This window comes from Ictidomys tridecemlineatus, chromosome 4, assembly GCF_052094955.1.
Source record: "Ictidomys tridecemlineatus isolate mIctTri1 chromosome 4, mIctTri1.hap1, whole genome shotgun sequence".
In the NCBI taxonomy this organism is placed as follows: Eukaryota; Metazoa; Chordata; class Mammalia; order Rodentia; family Sciuridae; genus Ictidomys; species Ictidomys tridecemlineatus.
Window position 1 is genome coordinate 2,073,774 of NC_135480.1, and position 18,376 is coordinate 2,092,149.

Here is an 18,376-nt window from a genome sequence, read left to right on the forward strand (position 1 = left end):
CCCAGGCCCTCAGTGCATATCAGCACCATTCACAGTTTCCCCATGTGCTCGGGGCCTTCTCAAAGTTCTGGAATCTCTTAGTGTATTAGGCACAAGAACACTGTGTTTGAAAGCCACCCTGAGAGTCTCCTCTTCTTTCAGAATTTATTCAAGGTTGTCTCTGAGGGCTAGAAATCTCCATTCACTCTGAGTTTCTTCCAGACTCAGGGTGAGTCTCTGAATTCTTTCCCAGGAAACACTGGGCCCTGGGAACTTGAGCCTTGCTCTATGAATCCCAGGGCTTTCTCTGGGTCTCTGTGAAGTCTCATGCCTTTTGCAGAAGCACAGGATGGCTCAGTGTCTTCCTCAGAGATGACTGTTTGAATGTGTGTTACAGCCTTCCCCCAAATCCTAATCACTCCTAGGGCACACTCTACTATATCAGTGGATTGAAGAGCTTTGCACGCCATCTAGTGGTGCTCAAGTTCTTACACAGCATTCTGAGAAAACAGGGGTGTCACAAGACTTCAAATAGGAAATAGAGCCTTGCCCAGTGTGTCATTGTAACTGAGAGATATTCCCATTGTCCTTGTGGGGCTCAGGGCCTTTCCCACTGCATGGGTGGCACTCAGGCTCCTCATGCTTTTGAGTGTAAGCTCAGGGCTTAGTCCAGGGTCTCAGTCTTGCTCAGAGTATTGAGAAATGACATCCAGGAGCTTAGGGATTTCTCTGGGACCTTTAATGCAAACTCAGATATGATTGATTTTCAGATTTTTCTCCTGAGCTTCTGAGTGGCAGAAAGCTTTCAATAAATAGAATGAAAGTAAATTTCAAAGCTTCCACCAGGATTAAAGTGGGGTTGTGGGTCTTTCCCAGGGTGTCCTGTGTTTCAGTGCTTTTCCAGATAACAATAAAGCTTTTGGGATTTCCTTGTTCTTTAGTGGGCCTCAATGCCCTGCACAGTGTATGTGTAGTGCTTATAACAGTGTCCAGGATATCAGTGTGACTCTGGGTTTTATAATTTGAGGTGAGATCACCAGCTCTCCATGAGTTTGAGTGACTTAAATGCTGTCAGAAATGTCTCTGTGCATTCAGGGCCTTTTCTGGTTTCTAATTCATGTTTAGACCTATTCCCAACTGTTTCACTGAAATTTGGGGCTTTTGCAGGTGAGTAAGGAAGCTCATGGTTAGTGGTACAGATTCACTGGCTCGTGGGTTTTTGCCCAGCATCTAAGTGGGTTGCATGGTCTCTTCCAGTTTCATAGTTATACTCTGTAAGCTCCCCTAGAGTCTGATTGTTCTCGATTTGTTGACTGTGCATGCAATTTTACTCTTGGTGATTCCCCACATCTCAGTTGGTTTAGGACATTGCTCCTCAGGTTTTCAAAGAGCCAAAGGACTTGCCCAAGGCCTTAGTGGAAGTCATGGCCATTGTGAGGCTCTCAGATGTTTTTTAGGGCCTCTTGTAGTGTCTCAGTCATTTTCAGTGCTATTCCTACAGTGTCTCCATGCTTGAGTAGTTTCCTAAAGACACACTGGTTTCAGAAGTTTGGCCAGAGTTTCAGTCAATCTCAGCACCTTTCTAAGGTTTCAGTGGACTTCATTGCTCTTCCAAGATCACAGTGTGTCTCATGTCAAGATCAGAGTCTTAGTGAGCCTCAGGGCATTTCTCAGGGTCACTGTGATATTCAGTTTCTTTGCAGAATCTTCATGGTGCCATTTCCTTCCCAGGCACCCAAGAAGCTCTAATCTTCCCAGGTTACTCACATGATCAGGGCTTACCACAGGGTCTTAGGGACACTGAGAGTTTCAGAAAAGCTCAGGGACTTTTTCATTGTCATGTGCCTCAGGGCCTACCCCAGACACTCCAGAGGGCTCTAGTCCTTTCTTGTGATTTCTGTGTTGTTATAGATGTTGACCTAGTCTTCCTGCTACTGAGTGACCTATTGTCCAGTTTTCCAACTATACTCTAGTCTTCCCAAAACATCTCACATTCATAAATTTTGTTCACTGTGGTCTCATTGGGGTTTGAAATATTCTTCATATTTATAGAAGTTTAAGGCCATTTTATTCACTTGAGGGAAGGTTTTTTTTTTTTCCCATTGGCAGATGTGTGCACAACTTTCCAATAGTTTGTGTGCCTTTTAGCTTCCCAGGCTCTCAGTGCAGATCAGTACATTTCACAGTGTCACCATGGGCTCAGAAATTAGCAAAGTCTCAATAGGTCCCATGGTGATTTGAAGTGGAACACTAAGCCTCAGAGCCAAGTTAAAAGGTCATTATTATTTAAGGTTTCTTACAGGTTGTTCATGAGTCTCAGTGCTATTTCAGAGTCTCCTAGATGCTCAGTGCTTCTTCTGGCCTAGGAGCCAGGCTCAGAATCATCCAAAGAAAATATTGCCTTCAGTTCCTTTCAGAGTTACTCAGTGAATTCCAGGTTTTCCCAGATTTTCAGTGATGCTAAACTCCATTTTCAGATTCACAGTTGTTCTCATGATGTTGCCCAGTTTTTTTGTGTGTGACAGGGCCTGTCCAAATATTGCAGGGAAGCCTAGCATCTTGCTACTCTTCCATTGGGTTTTAGACTGCTACAAAATACTGAGTAGTGCTCAGATGCTTTGCACTACTCTGGGAACATAATGGCATTCACTAGTGTCTCATTGGGAAATATGTGCTCACCCCATGTCCTTGTAACACAGGCATAGTCACATTGTCATGGCTGTGCTCAGGGCCTTGCCCACTGCGTCACAGGCACTCAGGGCTTCTCCATGTTTCTTGATGTCAGCTCAGGGTTTTCTCCAGGTCGCAGTCCAGCTCAGTGCTCTCCAATGACTTGGAGGCACTCGGGGAACTCACTGGGCTCTTGTTGGGGATCTCAGTTGTTGTTGGGCCTCCTGTTGTTCCCCACAGCTTCTGTGTGGTTAGAGACCTTCGGGAGATTTACAGTGGGGTTCAGGGTCCATGTCAGGATCTGGAGGGATTGTGGAGCTTTCCCAGGGTCTCTTTGTGTGTCTCCATGCTCTTCTCACTTAATATGGCGATCATGACCCTCCCATGTACTTTACAGGATTTGATGCCTTCCACAGTGTGTTTGTTGTGTTCACCACCATCTCCAGGATTTCCCTGTGACTCAGAGCTGCCCATAGAACTTCAGTGGTGTTGGAAGCTCTCCATGAGTTTGCTTGCTTGGGTCCAAAACCTTCTCTTGGCATTTCAGGTCCTCAGGGTTCTGATTGTTGTTTGGGGCTTTTCGCAGTATCCCACTGGAATTCAGGATTCTTGCAGGTAAGTAAGGAGGCTCCTTGGCTTTGGTACTAATTTAGTGGACTGTGGGTCTTTTCCCAGGGTCTCATGGCTTTCCTGGTCTCCTTCAGTCTCATGCTCGTGCTCTGGGTGTTTTCCCCGTGCCTTCATGTTCTGCTTATTTTCTTTGTGCATCCAGTTGAGATTTGCAACATCCCCAGCATCTCAGTGAGGGTCAGGATGTTCCCCAGCTTTCAAAATCCAAAAGACTTGTCCAGAGCCACAGTGGAACTCATAAAAATTACCATGCTCAATTTTTCTTAGGGCCTTTGGCAATGTCTCTGTCATTTGCAGAGCTATTCTCACAGCCTCATCAGGGCTTAGATAGGTTTGCAAACACATACAGCTTTCTGAGACTTTGCCAAAGTCTCAGTAAATCTCAGCACCTTTTTCCAGGTTGTCAGTGGAGTTCATTGCTCTTGCAGGGGCCTTTCCAGAGTGTAAATGATTTTGAGGGAATTTCTCAGGTCACAGTGGTATTCAAGGCTTATTTGCAGAGTGTCAGTGGTTCCATTGCCTTCCCAGACCCTCTATGAAGCTGCAATCTCCCCAGGTCATGGAGATAATCAGGGCCTATTCCAGAGTCTTCGTGAAACTTAAGGTTTCAGAGGGGTCAGGTCTTTTTCATTGTCAATGAGCCTTCAGACATCCCCTAGACACTCAGGAGGACTCAGGGCCTTCCACATTATTTCTGTCTTGTTACAAAAGTCCACATAGTCTTCATGGTACTCATTGGAATACTGCCCAGTGTTTACATGATGCTCAAGTCTGAAACAAAAAACTCACTTTCATTTTATTCACTGTAGTCTCATTGCAGTTTAAAACATTCTTCATGTTCTGAAAATAGTGAAGGGCCCTCATTTCCATGGATAGATGTGTGCACAACCTTCCCAAAGTCTTATTTTCCTCCTTGCCTTCCCAGCTTCTCAGTGAAGATCAGCCTTGTTCACAATTTCACCATGTGCTCAGGGCCCTTGAAAACACCTAACTAGTTCTCATTGCTTTTGAAGAGGAACACTGAGTTTTAGAGCCAACCTAGAGGTTCTTATTCTTTCAGGATCTTTGACCCATTTTCCATGAGGCTCAGAGTCTCAGTAATGCTCACTGCTTCTTCTGGCCTTGGAGCCAGACTCTGAACCTTCCAAAGGAAAACAGGCTTCAGTGCCATTCAGGGTTCCTCTATGAATCACAGGGTTTTCCCAGTTTCTCAGTTAAGCTAAACTCCACTTTCTGCTTCACACTGCTGCTCAGCAGGTTGCCCAGTGTTTGACTGTGTGTCAGGGCCTGTCCAAATATCATAGTGAGGCCTAGGGACTATACTAGTCTTTAGTGGTCTTTACAACTTTACAAAAATTTAGTGGTGCTCAGATTCTGTTACACTATTCTGGGAAAATAATGGCCTTCACTAGTCTCATTGGGAAATAGAACATTGCCTCCTGGGTCCTTATAACACACACATATTTCCATTTTCATTGTCATGCTGAGGGCCTTCTTCACTGCACCAGGGGCACTCATGGCTAGCCTGTGTTTCTCAGTGTAAGCTCAGGGTATTCTCCCCAGTCTCCATCTGGCTCAGTGCTTTCCCCAATGACTTACAGGGACTCAGGGAAGTCACTAGTCTCTTTTGAGAATCTCAGGTATGACGTGTCTCTGATTCTTCCCTAGAGCTTCTGTGAGGCTAAAGGCCTCACAGTAATTTACAGTAATGATTTACAGTAATGTCCAGGGCCTCCCCCATGGACTACATGGGGTAGTAGATTTTCCCAGTGTGTCCTTGTGTCTCAGTGTTTCTCAAGCTCTACAATGAAGCTCATGGGTCTCCCGATTATCCTTCTAGAACCACAATGCCTTCACAGTTTATGTGTAATCCTCAGAACAATCTCAGGAATTCATTGTGACTCAGGAATATTAGGGGTATTCAGATGCTTTCCATGATTTTGTGGTGATTTAAAGGTCTTCCAAAGTGTCTTTTGGCATTCAGAGCCTTCACTGGTTTTCATTGGTGTTCAGGGATTTTCTCAGTGTATCATTGAAATTCAGGGATTTTGCAGGTCACAAAGGAGGCTCATGGACTCTGCTACTGGTTCATGGATTGGGGGTTTGTCCAGCGTCTCAGTGGGTTTCATGGACTCCTTTAGTCACAGTCATGCTCAGAGAGTTCCCCCAGACTCTTAGTGTTCTTCTTTCCTTCTTCATTCATTCAGTTGAGCTCTTGGACATTCCCACCTCCTCAGTGAGTTTCATGATGTTTTTCAGTTATTCAAGGACCTGAAGGTCTTACCCAGGGCTTCAGTGGTCCATCACCAAGCTTTCAATTTTCCTCAGGGCCTTTTAGAGTCTCAGTCATGTTCAGTGCTATTCCCAGACTCTCACCTGGGCTTAGATAATTCCCTAAAGACACATGGGGTTCATAGTATTTGCCAAGGTCTCAGTAAATCTCAGCACATTTCCCATGTTCTCAGTTGAGTTTATTGCCATTTACAGAGTCACAGAGTTTCTCAGGGAAAACACAGAGCCTTACCTAGTCTCAGGGCTTTTCTCAGGGTCATGGTGGTACCCAGGGTTTTCTGCGGAGTCTTCGTGGTGTCTTTGCCTTCTGAGGTACTAAGTAAATCTGTAGTCTTCCCAGTTTACATTGATGATCAGGGCCTACCCCAAAGGCTTTGTGGGTTTCAGAGGGTCTCAGGGTCTTTCCAAGTGTCAGTGGGCTTCAGGGCCTACCCTAGATTCTCAGGATGCTCAAGGCCTTCTTCAGAATTCCATTGTTGTTTAGAAAAGCCCATTGGTTATCATGGCATATAAAATGCTGCACAGTGTTTAAAAGATGCTAAGGCTTCTACAAATTTCTCAGATTGGTTAATTCCATTCACTCTGCTTTCAATTGTGTTCATAATTGTCTTCATATTCTTAGGAAGGTGAAGGGCCCTTCCCGAGGTTGACAGATGTGTGCACAACATTCCCAAAGTCTTAGTAATCTCAGTGCCTTCCCAGATTCTCAGTACAGATCAGCCTCACAATTTCACCATGTGCTCAGGGTCTTCTTAAGATTCTCAATTGGTGTCATGCTTCTTCCAGAAGTACACAATGTTTCAGAGCCAACCTCAGAGTGTCTATTATTTCATGTTTTTTTTTTTCTTTTCAGTTCGTGTATGAGGCTCAGAGCTATTCTCAAAATCTCTGGGATGCTCAGTGTTTTTTTCAGTCTCAAGTAATTTTCAGAATCTTTTCAAGGAAACAATAGATTCCAGGGCATTCAGGGATTCTCAATGAATCCCAGTGCCTTGCCCAGTGTCTCTGGAGGTATGTGCCATTTGCAGCTTCACATTTGCAATTGAGGAAGCTCAGCATCCTCCCCAGAATTTGACTGAGTATCTCAGCCTTCCCAAGATTCTTGGTGATATCTAAGGCCTACCCTAGATTTTTAATTGGATTAAGAGCTCTGCACAATATTTAGTGGTACTCCAATTCTTCCAGCATATTTGGGAGGGGAACATGGTTTTGCTAATGTCTCACTGGGGAATAGAGCCTTGCCCAGTGTGGTGTTGTAACAGAGATATTCCCAGTTTTACAATGGTGCTCAGGGCATTCCCTACTGTGTCACTGGCACTCAGGGATACCCCATAATTCTTACTGTTATTTTAGGGATTTCTCCAGGGTCCCAGTCTGGCTCAGTGCTCTCCCCAGTAACTTACATGGCATCAGGGTATTTTTAGGGTCTTTTTTGATATTTCAGATATTTTGAGCCTCAAATTATTTCCCCAATCTTCTGTGATGCTAAAGGTCTTCAGTATATTACAGTGGAGTTGAGGACTTCTACCAGGATCTAAGTGGGATTGTGGAACTTTCCCAGGGTGTCCTTGTGTCTCTGTGCTTTTCAAGATCAACAATGAACTCATGGCTTTCCCATGTCCTTTAGTGGACTCCAAAGCTTTCCACAGTGTATCTGGATTGTGGGTCCCAGCTCAGAATGCCAGTGGGTTTCATGGTCTCCTCCTGTCTGACAGTCATGCTCATGTTGTTCCCAAAGTGTCTCCATGTTCTCATTTCCTTCCTTCTGCATCCAGTTGAGATTTTTTTGCCCCCTAATCTCTCCAAGGCTCAAGGCCTTCCCCAGAATTTGAGTCATGTTTGGGATGTTCCACAGGGTGTTCATGATGTGTGAAATATTATCCAGTGTTTAGAGGAGACTTCACCAAGAGTATCAGAGTCGTTAATTTCACTCATTGTTGTCTCAATGGTTTTCAAAATATTCTTCAGATCTTAGAAAAGTGAAGGACCACACCTTAGATTGACAGGTCCCAGATTCCTCCCCAGAACTTCTGTGAGGCAAAAGGCCTTCAGGAGGGTTAAGTGGTGTTCAAGCCCTCCACCAGGGTTTAAGTGGGATTGTGGGTCTTTCCCAGGATATCCTTGTGTCTCAGTGCTTTTCAATATCAACAGTGAAGTTCATGGCTTTTCCTTGTTCTTTCGTGGGTATCAATGCCTCCCACCATGTATCTGTAGTTCTCAGGACAATCTCCAGGATTTCAGTGAGACTCAGGAGTCTCAGATGCTTTTCATGAGTTAATGTGATTTAAGGGACCTTCTCTGGTTTTCAATTAGTGTTCATGGTTTTCCCAGAGTATCCCTGGAATTCAGGGCTTTTGCAGGACAGTATGGAGGCTCATAAACACTGATAACTTTTGGTAGATTTTTGTTCCAATCTAGCATCTTAATTGGTTCTATGGTCTTATCCAGTCTGAGAGTCTGGCTCAAGGTGTTCCCCCAGATCTTTAGACTTCTCCTTTTCTTCCCTGTGTATTCAGTTGAGCTCTTGGACATTCCCACCATCTCAGTGTGGTTCAGGATGTTCTTCAGGTTTTCAAAGAGCCAATGGACTTGCTTAGGGCCTTAGTGGAACTTATGCCCATCATCAGGATCTCAGTTTTTCTCATGGCCTTTTGCAGTGTCTCAGTCATGTTTGGGCTATTCCCAGTGTCTCACCAGGGCTTAGGTAATTCCCCACAGATTCATTTGGGCTTGAGTTTTTGCCTGGGTCTCCGTGATTCTCAGCGTCTTTCCAAGGTTCTCAGTGAAGTCCATTGCCATTCCTTGGGTCACATAATTGCTCATGGTCAGCCCAGAAACTGAGTTATTCTCAGAGCATTCCCAGGGTCACAGTGGTACCCAGGGTTTTCTTTAACATCTTAGTGGTGTCATTGCCTACCCAGGCTCTCAGTGAATCTACAGTCTTTCCAGGTTACACTGATGATCAGGGCCTATCCCAGAGTTACTAACAGTCAGGGTATTGGAGGGTCTCAGAGTATTAATCAGTGTCTGTGGGCCTCAGGATCTACCCTAGAGTCTCAGGAGGGCTGAGGCATTCTGAAGAATTTCAATTTGTTTAGAAATGTCCACATGGTCTTCATGGTTTTTGGAGTTTTTCCCAGTCTTTAGATGAGGCTCAAAACTTCAATAAGAGATTCATTAATTTTATTGTTGTCTCTATTGTATTCAAATATCTACAGATTTGTAGGAAGAAAAAAGGCCCTTTCTTAGGTAGACTTGTGTGTGCATAACCTTCCCAAGTATCTTAGTGATCTCCTTCCATGTCCAAGCAGAGCAGCAACATTCACAATTTACTCTTTGCTTAGAGCTTTCCAAGGGTCTCAATAGGTCTCATGGCCTTTTGTAGGGGAACACTTTTTCGGAGCCAATCTCAGTGTTTCCTATTTATTTCTGGTTTTTTTTTTTTTTTCAGGTTGTCCATGAGGCTCAGTTCTATTCTCAAAATCTCAGGATCTCAGTCTCTCAGGGCTTATCCCAGTCTTGGAGTGTGGATTGAATATTTCCAAAGCAATACCCTGGGTTCAATCCGTTAAGGGTTTTTCAATGAATACCAAGGCTTTGCCCAATTTTTCTGTGGAGGTAAGTGCCATTTCCAGTATCGCACTTGTGCTCCACATGTCCCTAAAGTGTGATTGTGTGTGAGGGTTTTCTCAAGTATTGTATTGAGTCCTATGCACCATTTCTGTGGATTTCCGAACTCTGCAGTATACCTAGTAGGTTTAAATTCTTCCACAGCATTCTTGTCGTCTTCCATAGTGTCTCATTGAAAAATACAGCCTTGCCAAGTGTGCTGTTGAAACTCAGGGATATTCCCTTTGTCATAGTGGTGCTCAGGGCCTACCCCACCGTGTCAGCAGCACTCAGGGCTACCCCATGTCTGCTAGTGTAAGCTCAGGGTCTTCTCCAGGGTCTCCCTCTAGCTCTGTGCTTTCCCTGCTCATCTACGTGGGCTCAAGGAATTCTCTAGTGTGCTTTTTGAGATCTCAGCTATTCTTGGGTCTCAGATTGTTCCCCAGAGCTTCTGTGAGGCTAAAGGCTGTCAATGTACAGGCTGAGAGTTGTGCACAGGGCACATGAGGCTCTTAGCAGGGTGGTGGATCTTTCCCAGGAACTTTTTGGGTTCCAGTTTTTTTTTTTTTTCAAGCTCAACCATGAAGCTCATGGCTTTCCCATATTTTCTTGAGTAACTTTATGCCTTCCACAGTGTGTAGTGCTTAGGGCAATCTCTAGCATGTTAGTGTGACTCAGGGCTGTCCACAGAGTTTCAGGTCTGTTCAGAGACCTTCCATGCGTTTGTGTGATAAATAGGTCTTCAAAATAATCTCTGGGAATTCAGGGCCTTCACTGGTTTTTAATTGCTGTTCAGCATTTTCTCAGTGTATCTGTGATATTCAGAGCTTTTGAAGGTCACAAAGGAGTATCATGGGCCTTGGTACTGATTCAATGGGATTGGGTTTTTGTCCTGGGGCATCATGGGGTTTCTTGGTCTCCTCGTGTTCACAGTCATTCTCAGGATGCTCCCTCAAAGTCTTAGTGCTCTGCTTCCATTCCTTGGGCATTCATTTGAGCTCTTGGACATTCCCAGCATGGGAAAAGATGTTTCCCAGGTTTTCATGGAGCCAAAGGTCTTTCCAAGGGCTTCAGTGGAACTCTTAATCATTACTACACTCCCATTTTTTTCTCAGGGTCATTTGCAGTGTCTCAGTCACTTTGAGTGCTATTGTCAGAATCTAAATAGGGTTAGATAGTTCCCTGAAGACACACTAGGTTTAGAGTTTTTGCCAGGGTCTCAGGAACTCTCTGCACTTGTCCCCATTTATCAGTGGAATTCATTGCCATTCCTAGGGTAACACTGTTCCTCAATGTAAGTCAGTGTCTTACTGAGTTTTAGTACATTACAAAGGTCAAAGTAGTGCCCAGGGCCTTGTCCATAGAACTAATGGTGTTATTATCTTCCTAGGCACTCAGTGAGTTTTCTGAGCTTACATTAATTATCAGGGCCTACCACAGAATCCTAGTGAGACTCAGGTTATCAAAGGGATTTAGTGTCTTTTCCAGTGTCAGGGAGCCACAGGGCCAACCCCACTGTCTCAGGAGGGTTCATGGTCTTCCTCAGAATTTCAATCTTGTTTAGAAAGTTCCACATGGTCTTCATGGTGCCTGTAATATTTCCCTGTGTTTAGAAGGGCTCAAGTCTTCAACAAAAGACTCAGGTTCATTAATTTCATTCACTGTTGTCTCTATTCTGTTCAAAATATTCATCAGAGTTTTAGGAAGACAAAGGGCCCTCCTTACATTGACAGATGTAGGGACAACTTTCCCAAGACTTAGTGATCTCATTGCCTTCCCAGCTCTCAGTGCTGATCAGCCCAACCCACAAACACATCATGTGCTCACGGCCTCCCCAAGGGTCTCCATAGGTCTCATTGCCTTTAGCAGGGCAACACTAAGTTTTAGAGCCAACCTCAGAGTTTAGTATAATTTCAGGGTCTTTTGTAAGGTGTTCATGTGTGCTATAGCTCAGTGCTATTCTCAGTGCTTCTGTAATTATTGGAATGAGGCTCTGAGTATTCCAAAGGAAACAGTGTGTTCAGGGTCATTGAGGGTTTCTTAATGAATCCCAGGGTTTTGCCCAGGGTGTCTGTGGGGCTAAGTGCCATTCCAAGCACCTCAGTTTTGCTCAGAATCTTCCTAGAATTTGATTGTTTGTCAGGGCCTTCCCAAGTATTGTAGTGAGACCTAGGGTCTACCAGAATTTTCAGTGGTTTTAAGAATGTGGAACAATATCTGGTGGTACTCAGATTCTTCCACAGTACTCTGGGAAAATAATGGGCTTTGTAGTGTCTCATTGGGGAATAGAGCTTTCCTAGTGTGTCATTGTATCAGAGAGACTTCCCTAGCACTGCTCATAATACTCCCAGTGTGTCTGCAGCACTCAGGGCCACCACCAGTTTCTTAATGTAAGCTCAGTGTTTTATGCAGGGTATCAGTTTGGCTCAGTGTTTTTCTGCAATGACTTACAGGGGCCTAGGAATTCTCTAGCATCTTTATTGTAATGTCAGGTACATTGGGTGTAACAGTTTTTTCCCAGAGCTTCTATGAGGCTAAAGGCCTTCTATAAGTAGTTTCACAGTTTTGTTCAGTGCCTCCACCAGGGTTAATGTTGGTTTGTGGATCTCTTCCAGGGTCTCCTGTGTCTCAGTGCTTGCCCAGCTCAGCAATGAAGCTCATGGCTCCCCCATGTTCTGTAGTGGGCTTCATAGTTTTTCATTGTGTATGTGTAGTTCTCAAGTCCATCTCCATGTTTTCAGAGGGACTAAGGCCTTTCTACAGCATTTCATGGATGTTCAGGTGTTTTCCATGTGTTTGTGATTTAAAAGCCTTTAGAAGTGTCTCTTGTAATTCAGGGCACTCACTGTTTCCTATACAGTGTTCAGGGCCTTCCCAATGATTCACTGAAATTCAGGGCTTTACAAGACACTAAGGAGGCTTATGAACTCTGGTTCTGATTCATTGGATTATGGGTCTTGCCCAGGTTCTCACTTGGTTTTATGGTCTCCTCTAGTCTTAGTGCTGTGTCTCAGTATTCCCCCAGAGTCTTAGTGTTCTCTTTCCCTTCCTCATGCAATCAGTTGAGCTACTGAACATTCCCATAGTATCAGTGTGGAGTAGGATGCTTCCTAGGTTTTCAAAGAGCCAAAGGCTTTGCCTGTTGCCTCAGTGGAACTCATGGGCATTACGAGGTACTCAGGGCCTGTTGTGGTCTCTCAATCATGTTTAGTGCTATTCCCAAAGTTTCACCAGGGCTTAGATAATTGCAGAAGGAAACAATAAATTTAGGTAACAAGTAAATCTCAGCACACTTCCCAGTTTGTCAGTGGAATTTATTGTCATTCCCAGTATCACAGGGTTGCTCATGGTCAGACCAGAGTCTTACTGAGTCTCAGGGCATTCCCCACAGTCACAGTTGTTCCCAGGACCTTCTGCAGAATCTTGATGGTATCTTTGCCTTCACAAGGCCTCAAAGAGGCTGTAGTCTTCCCAGGTAACAGTGATGATCAGTTCCTACCCCAGAGTCTTAGTGACACTCAGGGTATCAGAGGGATCTGGTCTTTCCCAATGTCAGTGGGCCTCAGAGTCTAACCTAGAGTCTCAGAGGGCTCAAGGCCTTCCCCACATTTTCAGTCATGTTTAGAAAGGTCCAAATGGTCTTCCTAGTGCTTGGAATATGGCCCAGTGTATAGAAGAGGCCTAAGCCTTAAGCAAGAGTCTCAGCTCCATTAATTTTAATCACTATTGTCTCAGTTATGTTCAAGATAATCTTCAGATTCTTAGGAAGGGGAGGGTCCTTCCTTATTTTGACAGATTTGTGCACAATTTTCCTAAAAATCTTAGTGGTCTCATTGCCTTTCCAGGCCCTCAGTACAGGTCAGCACCATTCATGAATTCACCATTTAATCCAAGCCTTCCTGAGGGTTCAAAGTTCTCATTGCTCTTTGCAGGGAAGACTGAGTTTCAGAGGCAACCTCAGGTTATCCTTTCTTTTCAGAGTCTATTACAGGTTGTCCCTGAGACTCCTTTTCATTCTCAGAGTCTCAGTGATGCCCAATGTTTTACCAGTTTTAGAGCAGGGCTCTGAATCTTCTGAAAGGAAACATTGGGTTCAGGTTAACCAGGGTTTCTCAATGGATCCCAGGGACTTCTACAGGTTCTTTCTGGAACTAAGTACCTTTCCAGCCTCACAGTGGTGCTTACCATCTTTCTCAGTGTTTGATTGTGTGTGAGGGCCTTTCCAAGTGTTGTAGTGAGGTCTAGGGCTCACAGTACTATTTCAGTGGATATAAAATATCTAGTGGTTCTCAGAATCTTCCACAGTATTCAAGGAAATAAATGGCCTTCCCTAGTGTCTCACTGGGGAATAGATCATTGCCCAGTGTGTCACTGTAACAGAGAGATAGCCCCATTACCATAGTGGTGCTCAGGGCCTTTCCCAATGTGTCAGCAGCACTCAGGGCTACCCCATGATCACATGTGCACGCTCAGGGCTTTCTCCATGGTCTTATTCTGGCTCAGTGCTTTTCTCAATGACTTACAGGTGCTCAGGGAATTCTCTTGGGTCTTTTGATTTTTGAGATTCTAGGTATGATTTGGTCTCAAAATTTCCCGTTAGAACTTCTATGAGCTAAAGGCATTCAATACAAAGTTTTATACCTTGTTTCTGGGCCTTCACATGGGTCAAGGTGGGGTTGTGGATCTTTCCTAGGGTCACCTTGTTTCATTGTTTTTTAACCTCAACAATGAAGCTCAACAATGAAGCTCATGGGTTTCCCATCCTATATAATGAATGTCAATGCATTTCCAGTATATCTGTATTTGTCCTAAATATTTCCAAAATTTTATTGTCACTCAGGGCTGTTCATAAAATTTCAGGGGTATTCAGATTCTTTTCTTGTTTTTGTGTGATTCAAAGGCTTTCAAAAGTATCTCTTGGCACTCAGAACATTTATGATATTTTAATAGATTTCAGGGCTTTTGCAGGTCATTCAGGAAGCTCACAGATTCTGGTAATGACTCAGTGGATTGTGGATTCTTGCCCTGGGACTCAGTGGATGTCATAATCTTCTACAGTCTCACAGTTTAGCTCAGGGTTTTTTTCCAGAATCTTAGTGTTCTCCTTCCCTCCTTCATGCATTCAGTTCAGCTCATGGACATTTATATTGTCTCAGTGTGGGTTAGGATGTTCCCTAGGTTTTTAAGTAGAAAAGGACCTCACCCAGGGCCTCAGTGGAACTCATGGCCATTACATGACCAGACTCTGAGTATTACTCAAGGCCTTTTGCAAAGTCTCAGTCATGTTCAACAGGTTTGAGATAATTTCCCGAAATCACATTGAGTTCAGAGATTTTGCCAGGGTCTCACTCATCTCAGCGCCTTTCCCAGGTTGTGTGTTTATTGTAATCCCCTGGTTCTTGCCCAGGTCTCAGAGGGTTTCATGGTCTTCTCTATTGTCACAGTGGTGCGCACAGTGTCCCCCAGAGTCTTAGTGTGATCCTTCACTTCCTTGTGCATTCATCTGAGCTCTTGGACATTCTGAGCCTCCCAGTGTGATTCAGGACGTTCCCCAGGTTTTCAAAGAGCCAGAGGCCTTGCCCAGGGCCTCTGTGGAAATCATGACCATGACCAGGCTCTCAGTTTTTTGCAGGGCCTTTTGCACTGTCGCAGTTATGTTCAGTGCTATACCCAGAGTCTCCTCATGGCTTATATAGTTGCCTAAATACACAATGGTTTTAGAGTTTTTGCCAGGGTTCAATGAGTCTCAGCACTTTTCTCAGGTTCTCAGTGGAGTTCATTGCCATTCTGAGGATGAGAGTGGTATTCAGGGCCAGCCCAGAGTCTTACTGAATCTCAAATCATTCTCTGCAGGGTCATAGTGGTGCCCAGGGCCTTCTGCAGAGTCATTGTGGTGTAATTCCTTCCCAGGCACTCAGTGAAGCTATAGTCTTCCTAGGTTACACTGATAATCAGCACCTATCTCAGAGGCTTAGATACACTGGATATCAGACGTGGTCAGGGACTATTCCAGTGTCAGTGGGCCTCAGGACCTACATAAAGTCTCAGGATGGCTCAAAGTCTTTCCCAGAATTTCAATCCTGTATAGAATGATCCATATGGTCTTTATGGTGTTTCGAATATTATCCCTTTTTTTTTTTTAAAGAGGCTCAAGGCTTCAACAAAAGTCTCAGATTCATTACTTTTATTCACTATGATCTCAGTGGTGTTCAAAATATTCTTCAGATTCTTAGGAAGGTGAATGGACCTTCCTTAGGTAGACATAGGTGTGCACAACCTTCCAAGAGTCTTAGTGGTCTTACTGTCTTCCCAGGCTCTCAGTGCAGATCAGCACCATTCACAATTTCCTCACATACTCAGGGCCTTCCAGAGGGCTCAGTATGTCTCATTTCTTTTTTGCAGAGGAACATTGAGTTTCAGAGCCAAACACAGAGACTCCTATTATTTCAGGGTCTTTTATAGGTTTTCATGACACCCAGTGCTATTCTAAGAGACTTAGTTATTCTTCCTACCTTGAAGGAAGAATAACTAAGTGAGGCTCTGAATATTCCCAAAGGATACACAGTATTTAGGGCCTCTCAGGGTTTCTTATTGAATCCAAGGACCTTGCCCAGGGTCTCTGTGGGGTAAATGTCATTTCCAGCTTCACGGTTGTACTCGGTATCTTCCTAGCAGTTTGATTTTGTGTCAGGTCCTTCCAAAATATTGTAGTGAGATCCAGGGCCTACCCTAGTATTTCAGTGGATTTAAGAACTCTGCACAATATCTAATTGGGCTCATATTTTTCCCTAGTATTCTGGGAAAATAATGACCTTCCCTAGTGTCACACTGCCAAATAGAGCCTTACTCAGTGTGTTCCTATAACAGAGATATTCCCACTGTCATAGTGATGCTCAGACTTTCTCTGCTGTGTCAGCAGCATTCAGGAATATCCAATGTCTCTTAGTGTAAGCTCAGGGCATTCTGCAGTGTCTCATTCTGGTTCACTGCTCTCCCCAGTGTACACAGGGGCTCAGGAGATTCTCTGAAATATTTTTGAAGAGCTCAGGTCTGATTGGGTCTTTTTTTTGTTCTGCATAACTTCTGTGAGACTAAAGACTTTAAATACACAGTTTTACAGTGGGCTTCAGGACCTCCACCAGGGTCTCAGTGAGATTGGGGATCTTTTCCATGGTGTCCTTGTGTCTCACTGCTTTTCCAGCTCTACAACAAAGCTTATGGCTTTCCCACACTCTGTAGAGGGTCTCAGCCTTACACAGTGCACCTGTAGTTCTCAGGCCAATCTCAAGATTTTAGTGTGACTCTGTGCAATCCATAAAATTTCAGGCATGTGCAGATGCTTTCCATGAACTTGTGTGACTCAAGGTCCTTCAAAAGTATCTCTTGGCATTAAGAGCCTTTACTCAGTTCTAATTGGTGTCCTAATTGGCTTTTCCCAGTGTGTCACTGGAATTCAGTGCATTTGCAGGTCATCAAGGAGTCTCATTGAGTCTGGCAGTGACTCAGTGGATTGTAGGTTTTTGCCCAGGATCTCAGTGGGTTTCATGGTCTCCTCCAGTGTCAGAGTCATGATTAGCACATTCCTCCAGAGTCTTAGTGTTCTCTTTCTTTTCTTCATGCATCCAGTTGAGCGCTTGGACATTCCCCACATCTCATTGTGGTTCAAAATATTCCCCAGTTAGTCAAAGTAACAAAGGCCTTGCCAGTTCCTGTGGAACTCATGACCATTACCAGACTCTCAAGTTTTCCCAGTGCCTCATAGTCTCAGTCATGTTCAGTGCTATTCCCAAAGTGTTTCCATGGCTTCTAAACTTCCATAAAGACACATTATTCTGGAGTTTCTGCCCAGGTCTCAGAAAAATCTGTTAATTTTCCAATTTGACAGTGGAGTTTATTGCCATTCTCAGGGTCACAGTGTTGCTCAGGGTAAGCCCCAATTTTTACTGAGAATCATGGCATTCCTCAGGGTCACAGTGGTGCCCAGGGCCTTCTCCAGTCTCAGTGCTGCCATGACTGTCCCAGGCACTCAGTGGAGCTGTACTTTTCCCAGTTTACACTGATGATCAGGGCCTACCCCACTGTCTCAGTGACAGTCATGGTGTCAGAGGATTTTAGAGTGTTTCCTAGTGACAGTGTTCCTCAGGGCCTACCATAGTGTCTCAGGAGGGCTTAAAGCCTTGCCCAGAATTTTAATCTTGTTTAGAATTTTCCACATGGTCTTCATGGTGCTTGGGATATTGCCCAGTGTTTAGAAGATGCTCAAGTCTTCAACAAGAATCTCATATTTTTAAATTTCATTCACTGTTGCCTTAGTATTTTTCAAAATATTCATCAGATTTTTAAGAAGGCAGGGGGCCCTCCATACATTGACAGGTGTCTACACAACTTTCCCAAGAAAGTTAGTGTTCCATTGCCTTCCCAGCTCTCAGTACTGATCAGCACCTTCCACAGTTTCACCATTTCCTCAGGGCCTTCCCTGGGGCCTCAATAGACAATTTTTTTTTTCTTTTGTAGGGGACACTGAGTTTCAGAGCCTACTCAGAGTCTCCTGTTATTTCAGAGTTTTTCCAGGATGTTTAAGAATCCCAGTGCTATTCTCAGAGTCTCAGTGATGCTATTGCTTATTCCAGCTCATTATGATGCTCTGAATCTTCCCAATAAAAATGCAGTTTTCATGGCTGTTTCCCACTGAATCCCAGGGTATTGTCCAGGGTAGAGCTAAGTGCCATTCCAAAGATCACAGCATGTTAGAGTGTGATATAAGTCAGGGTTTCCTCAAGAATAATAGTGAGGCCCAGGCCCTACTCTACTATTTCAGTAAATTAAGAACTTTATACAATATCTAGCAAGCTTAGATTATTCCCCAGTGTTCTGGGAAAATATTGGATTTTCCTGTTTTTTTTGTTTTTTTGTTTTTTTTTTCACTAGGGAAGCTAGCCTTTTGCAGTGTGTGGTTGTAACAGAGAGATATTCCCATTGTCATTTTAGTACTTAGGACTTCCCCACTGTGTCAGCATCACTCAAGGCTACCCCATGTTTATTAGTGTGAACTCACATCTTTCTCCAGGGTTTATGTCTGTATTATTGTTTTTTCCAGTGACTTACAGGGACTTGGAGAATTCTCTAGAGTCTTTTGTGAGAACTTAGGTATGATTAACTTTCAGATTTTTTGCCTCTTATCTTCTGAGAGGCTGAA

The 18,376-nt window shown here is 44.1% G+C and overlaps 1 protein-coding gene across 27 annotated transcripts in view; it reads left to right on the plus strand.

The window, feature by feature from the left end:
- The window catches only part of LOC110597052 (uncharacterized), a 268,944-nt gene that overhangs the window by 230,169 nt on the left and 20,399 nt on the right, over positions 1 to 18,376 (plus strand). For 25 of the 27 annotated variants that reach the window (XR_013437304.1, XR_013437306.1, XR_013437303.1 and 22 more), the window contains one exon: positions 9,023 to 9,189. The exons of the other annotated variants lie outside the window; for them this stretch is intronic. The gene's annotated coding sequence lies outside the window, so the exon portion shown is untranslated. The remainder of the gene's footprint in view (positions 1 to 9,022; positions 9,190 to 18,376) is intronic. 27 annotated transcript variants of the gene reach the window in all.